Consider the following 7405-nt stretch of genomic DNA (forward strand, 5'->3'; position numbering starts at 1 on the left):
TCCAGGATCACACCCTGGGCCAAAGGCAGGCGCTAAACCACTGAGCCACCCAGGGATCTCCCCACTGGTTTAAAGTTAAGGTATCACCAATTCTGGTTCCTTCTAAGGACTCTAGGGAAGAATTCATTTCTTTGTCTTTTCTGGCTTTGGGAGGCTGCCTACATTCCTTGGTAGGCAAGGAACCTCTTGCTTCCGTGGTTACATTTCTTTCAGTTCTGTAGTCAAATCTCCCTCTGCCTCCCTCTTTTATGAACACTTTGTGATTATGTTTAGTGTCTATCCTGATAATCCAGGATAATCTGACCATCTCGAAATCCATAATATTATCTTCAAAATCCCTTTTCTATTTGAGATAACGTTCGCAAGTTCCAAGGATTAGAATGTGGATACCTTTGGGGGCCATTATTCATCCTATTACATCTTCCCAGGTATTTTTCTTCCACGAAGTCAATCATGTCCTTCCCTATTCAGCCTATGGAATTTATACATATTTCTGTTTTTGCTCTTGTTAAGTGTTGTAACAAATTTACTCTTTAAGTTTTTAAAGATTTATTAGAGTGTGCATGCACATATGCACAAATGCAAGTGGGGGAAGGGGCAAAGGGAGAGAAAATGAGAGAGAGAATCCTCAAGCATACTCCCTGCTGAGTGTCTTGATCCCAGGACCCCAAGATCATGACCCAAGCTGAAATAGATTCAGACCCCTAACCAACCAAGTCACCCAGGCTCCCCAAGTGTCATACAGTTATCATCTCAAATAAATAGGAGCTCTTTGAAGACACGAACTTTGTCTTATTCATTTGTTACCCTACTGCCTAGTGTGGTGCCTGGCACATAGTCAGCACTAAATAAATATTTGTTTAATTAAATTGAATTTTGCTCTCTGATTAAAGCCTGGAAGTACAACTGTAAGCTGTAAAATAATGGAGTCTTAGACTACCAGTGTTAAAGGGATCACCAAAGGGCTTTCCTTATAGTCTGAATCTATGTTTTATCAGGATATAATTTTAGATTTAGGAAGGTTGCCTTTATTACAACAAAAGTAAAAACAGAAAAGGTTCACATTAGGGTTTTGGCCCAGAAAAAGCTGGAATGACCTGATAATTCTTTTAAACTTACTACATTCCAGGGAGATAAGACAGATATTACCTTTATGCCAGTAAAACATAGAGCAAAATAAATTATAGATGAATTTGGGGATCTCTGGGTGGCTCAGCGGTTTCACGCCTGCCTTTGGCCCAGGGCGCGATCCTGGAGTCCCGGGATCGAGTCCCGCATGGGGCCTGCTTCTCCCTTTGCCTGTGTCTCTGCCTCTCTCTCTCTATGTCTATCATAAATAAATAAAAATAAATCTTTAAAAAAATTATAGATTAATTTTACTTAAGCATAATTGAATATAATTGTGGAAATCAAATAATCTCAGGTGAATTATTAATTTACACGGGATGTCTGCTTTTTTATCCCCCAGCGCCCCTATTTATTTATACATTGTTTATCTTAGAAGTTGACTCAACTTCTTATGACATGACATAGAGGTATAGAGTTAAATAATGTTCCTATTTAATTAAACAGGGAAGCTCAGAGGCCTAAGTAATGAGGCAATGATCCAAGGAATCATAGCTAGACAGGGATAAGGTGTACTTGGGTGATAGTCTTTACCCTTCAGCCTAATGACAGTTTAAAAACTATCAGGCCAGGCAACTTGCATCAGAATCACCTGGGAAGATTATTAGACATACAGATACCTGAGTCCTCCCTCTCCCCCAGACTTAGATCCAGTTGATCCCAGGAAAATCCTGGAAATGTATATGTTTTAAAGTGCGTCAGATAACACAATTATCAAGAAATCTAGGTTTCTCTTAATTTGAGGTCCAATAGAAATGTAAATGCCAAGCTTGGGGCAAAGGAGCTTTTCTGTTTTTGTTTTTTTTTTTTTTACAGATTGATTGATTGATTAATTAATTGATACACGAGAGACACACAGAGAGGCAGAGACATAGGCAGAGGAGAAACAGGCTCCCTGCAAGGAGCTGGAGATCTTGGGATCACAGGGCAGACGCTCAACCGCTGAACCACCCAGGGGTCCCAGCAAAGAAGCATTTTTGTTCTTTTGATTATGTCTTCAATTTGAAAGAGGCTCTTTTGAATAAAAGGGTCTATGTCATGGGCCTAGAGGAATGATCAGATTGGAGGCATGAGTGTCTTACACTGAAGAAGAGAAGCTTGGAGCAGAAAGCCAAGAGATTTTCCAATTGCCCTGATCTATGGAAACCAAGATCTTGAAAGAGTCTATATAGTTTTATTGAGGTATGCTTTTTCCCACCCTAAGATTCACCCCCTGTGAATTCAAAGATTTTTAGTAAATTTATAGAGTTGTGCAACCAGCATGTCAAAATGCAACCTGTAGTCCACTTGGAAGATGAGGTCAGCAGGTCACTTGGCATGTTTAAAATTAGACAAATAGATATGGGTAGTCTCAAAGCATTGCCTTTTTTTAATTCGTTTTTGTTTTTTGTTTTTACATTTTTAAAAAAGATTTATTTATTCATGATAGACATACACACACACACACACAGAGAGAGAGAGAGAGAGAGAGAGAGAGAGAGAGAGAGGCAGAGACACAAGCAAGCTCCATGCCAGGAGCCCGATGCAGGACTCGATCCCAGGACTCCAGGATCGCACCCTGGGCCAAAGGCAGGCACCAAACCGCTGAGCCACCCAGGGATCCCCTGTTTTTTTGTTTTTAGTTTTATTTTTAGAGAGAGGTCACACATTAAAGGTGGGGAAAGGCTGAGGGAGAGGGAAAGGGAGAATCCCAAGCAGGTGCCACGCCCAGCACCAAACCCATCTCAAGACTAAATCCCACCACCCTGAGATCATGACTCAGCTGAAATTAAGAGTCAGATGCTCACCCAGGGGCCCCTGCCTTTCTTTATTCTATGATTAATGCATTGTTTCCTTGTTAAATATTGTTGCTTTTTTTTTTTTTTAAGATGTTATTTATTTATTCATGAGAGACAGAGAGAGAGAGAGGCAGAGACACAGGCAGAGAGAGAAGCAGGCTCCATGCAGGGAGCCCGACACGGGACTTGATCCCAAGTCCCCCGGATCCTGCCTCCGGCTGAAGGCGGCGCTAAACCGGTGAGCCAGCCGGGCTGCCCAATATTGTTTCTTTTTTGAAGAAAAATAATGTGCTACCTATGTAAGGCACAAAGTTCAAAAGGCATGAATGGATATTTAAGAAGTTTCCCTCCAACCCTGTCACCCAGTCATCTGGTTTCTATTCCCAATAAATTGATTTTTTTTAAAGATTTTTATTTATTTATTCATTCATGAAAGACAGAGAAAGAGAGAGAGGCAGAGACACAGGCAGAGGGAGAAGCAGGCTCCATGCAGGGAACACCATGTAATGCGCGACTCCTGAGACTCCAGGATAACGCCCTGGGCTGAAGGCAGGCGCTAAACCGCTGAGCCACCCAGGTGTCTCTAAATTGATTCTTGAGGTGGATTACTGACATCCAATGGGAATATTTAGGTAAATTAGGTTTGAAGTGACACTGAAGTACTGAATACTGTCTTGGAGCTTGGGAAGAAAGAGTACTAGAGATAAATAAAAATATTATTCAGGTGATACGCTGAATGGAATATATTTTCTAAAGCATGGTATAGAGAGAACAAAGAATATGACTTTGAGCACATTAGTAAGCACTTTAGTAGCTAGGAGGGAAGGATAGGAAAAGAAGAAAAATTAGGATAAGAAGCTGAAAGAGAAATGAATCAGTATTAATGAGAAGGGAGGAGTTTTAAGAATGAGCTGTTCAGCAGTCCCAAATGCTAAAGAGGTCATGCAAAATGAAGAATGAAAAATGGCTTTAGGAGTGGAAGTTTAGGGATCCCTGGGTGGCGCAGCGGTTTGGCGCCTGCCTTTGGCCCAGGGCGCGATCCTGGCGACCTGGGATCGAATCCCACGTCGGGCTCCCGATGCGTGGAGCCTGCTTCTCCCTCTGCCTGTGTCTCTGCCTCTCTCTCTCTCTCTCTCTCTCTCTCTCTCTCTCTCTCGCTGTGACTATCATAAATAAATAAATAAATAATTAAAAAAAAAAGGAGTGGAAGTTTATAATATACTGAGAGAAAAGCTTCAGCAGAGAAAGAGATAAGGATGGGATTCATATTGTAAGAGATTAGAAAGACAATGGGATTTTTCTCATATACAAAGAGCTCTTGTAAGTCAGTGAGAAAAAGATGACCAACCCCAGTAAAAAAATTCAAAAAGGAACATGAGCAGGGAAAAAAATGAGGAGGAAATGCAACTGAGCAATAAACATAGGAAAACAATGGTGCTGCAACAACTGGACATCTACATGCAAAAAAAAGAATCTAGACACAGACCTTCGGGATCCCTGGGTGGCGGGGCGGTTTAGTGCCTGCCTTTGGCCCAGGGCGCAATCCTGGAGACCCGGGATAGAGTCCCATGTCGGGCTCCCGCTGCATGGAGCCTGCTTCTCCCTCTGCCTGTGTCTCTGCCTCTCTCTCTCTCTCTGACTATCATAAATAAATAAAAATTAAAAAAAATAAAAATAAAAAAATAGACACAGACCTTATACACTTCACAAAAAGTAACCCAATATGGGGTGCCTGGGTGGCTCAGTGGTTGAGCAGTCTGCCTTTGGCTCAGGTCATGATCCCAAGGTCCTGGGATTGAGTCCTGCATTGGGCTCCTTCTCCCTCTGCCTATGTGTTTGCCTCTGTCTCTGTGTCTTTCATGAATAAATAAATAAAATCTAAAAAAAAAAATTAACCCCATATCGATTATAGGCCTAAATATAAAATGCAAACCTCTACAACTCCTAGAAGAGAATATAGGAGAAAATCTAGATTACCTTGGGTATGCTGATGCCTTTTTAGATAGAACACCAAATATATGATCCATGTAGGAAATAATTGATAAGCTGGACTTCAATAAAATTAAAAACTTCTGCTCTACTAAAGACAATGTCAAGAGAATTAGAAGACAAGCCATAAACTGGGAGAAAATATTTGCAAAAGATTCATGATAAAAGATTTATCCAAAGTATACTAAGAACACATAAAACTCAGCAAGAAAAAAACAACCTTATTAAAATATTGGTCAAAAACCCTCACAGATACTTCACCAAGAACATATACAGGTGGTAAAAAAGCATATGAAAAGGTGCTCCACATCATTTGTCATCACAGAAATGAAAACCTAAAAAATTAGATCCCATAAGACATCTATTAGAATGGCCAAAATCCAGAACACTAACACCAAATACTGGTGAGCGTGTGGAACAACACAAACTCCCATACACTGCTGATAGGAATGAAAATTGTACAACCAATTTCAAATATTTTATCTATTTGAAAGAGAGAGCTCACACATGATTTGCGGGGAGGGGCAGAGGAGAGGGAGAAGCAAATTCCCCATTGAGCAGGGAGCCTGAAATCCAGCTCCATCCCAAGACCGTAAGATCATGACCTAAGCCCAAGGCAGAGACTCAACTGAATGATCCATGTAGGCACCCCAGCCTAGTAGTTTCTTATAAAGCTAAACATCTTTCTTTAAAAGATTTTAAATAATCTCTATTCCCAAGGTGGGGCTCCAACTCATGACCCCAAGATCAAGAGTTGCATGATCTACCAACTGAGCCAGCCAGGTGCCCCAAAACTAAACATAATCTTAACAATCCAAAAATCGCACTCCTTGGCCAGAGGAACCCTCTTATACTATTGGTAGGACTGCAAGCTGGTACAGCTACTCTGGACAACAGTATGAAGGCTTCTCCAAAAGTTAAAAATAGAGCTACCCTGGGGGCACCAGGGCAGCTCAGTGGTTGAGCGTGTGCCTTTGGCTCAGGTTGTGATCCTGGGGTCCTGGGATTAAGTCCTGCATTAGGCTCCCTCCTGGGAGCCTGCTCCCTCTGCCTATGTCTCTACCTCTCTCTGTGTGTCTCTGATAAATAAATAAAATCTTTAAAAAAAAATAGAGCTAACATATGATCCAGCAATTGCACTATTGGGTATTTACCTCAAAGATACAAATGTAGTGATGTGAAGGGGCACCTGCATCCCAAAGTTTATAGTAGCAATGCTCACAATAGCCAAACTATGGAAAGAGTCTAGATGTCCACCAACAAATGAATAAAGGAGATATGGTATATATATATATACACACACACACACACACACACATACATACACACACACAATGGAATATTACTCAGCCATCAAAAAAGAGATCTTGCCATTTGCAACGATGTGGATGGAACTAGAGGGTATTATGTAAAGCAGAATAAGTCAGTCAGAGAAAGACAATTATATAATTTCACGCACATGTGGGATTTAAGAAACAAAACAGAGGAGCATAGGAGAAGGGAGGGGAAAATAAAACAAGACAGAATCAGAGAGGGAGACAAACCAGAGAGACGTAATCATAGGAAACAAACTGAGGGGTTGCTGGGAGAGGGGGTGTGGGGGGATGGGTAACTAGATGATGTACATTAAGGAGGGCATGTGATGTTATGAGCATTGGGTGTTCTATGCAACTGATGAATTCACTAAACTATACCTCTGACACTAATAATACATTATATGGTAATTAATTGATTTTAAGTAAATAAAAAATAAACTTCATAAATTACCTATTAAAAAAAAAGAAATCTCACTCCTTGGTATTTACCCAAGGAGTTGAAAACTTATGTCCACACAAAAACCACACAGATATTTATGGGAGCTTTATGATAATTGGCAAAAATTAGAAGCAAATAAGATGTCCTTTAGTAGGTGAATGGATAAAATTAACTGGTACAGCTAGACCATCGCATATTATTCAGTGCTAAAAAGAAATGAGCTATCAAGCCATGAAAACACATGAAGGACCCTTAAATGCATATCATTAAGTGAAAGAAGCCAACCTGAAAAGGTTGCATACTATAGGATTCCAAGTACATGACCTCCGGAAAAGGCAAAACTATGGAGATTAATATTAGTGGTTGCTAGGGTTAGGAAGGCAGAGTACAAAGGATTTTTAGACCAGTAACAATGCTTTGTATAATGATAGATATATATCATTAGATGTTTTTCCAAACCTATAGAATGTACAATACCAAGAGTGAACCATAAGGTACACTATGGATTTTGGGTGATTAGGATAGGTCAATGTAAGTTTGTCCTCAGTAAAATGTATATCTTTCTGGTGAGTGATGTTGATACTGGCTATGCACATGGGGTGAAGTAATAAATGGGAAATCTCTGAACCTTCTCAATTTTGATGTAAACCTAAAACTGCTTTCTTAAAAGTAAGGTTTATTAGAGAGAGAGCATATGTGGGTGCATGGTGAGGGCAGAGGGAGAAGGAAAGAGAATCTCAAGCACATACTGTTCTCAG

This window comes from Nyctereutes procyonoides, unplaced genomic scaffold (assembly GCF_905146905.1).
Source record: "Nyctereutes procyonoides isolate TBG_1078 unplaced genomic scaffold, NYPRO_anot_genome, whole genome shotgun sequence".
Lineage (NCBI taxonomy): Eukaryota > Metazoa > Chordata > Mammalia > Carnivora > Canidae > Nyctereutes > Nyctereutes procyonoides.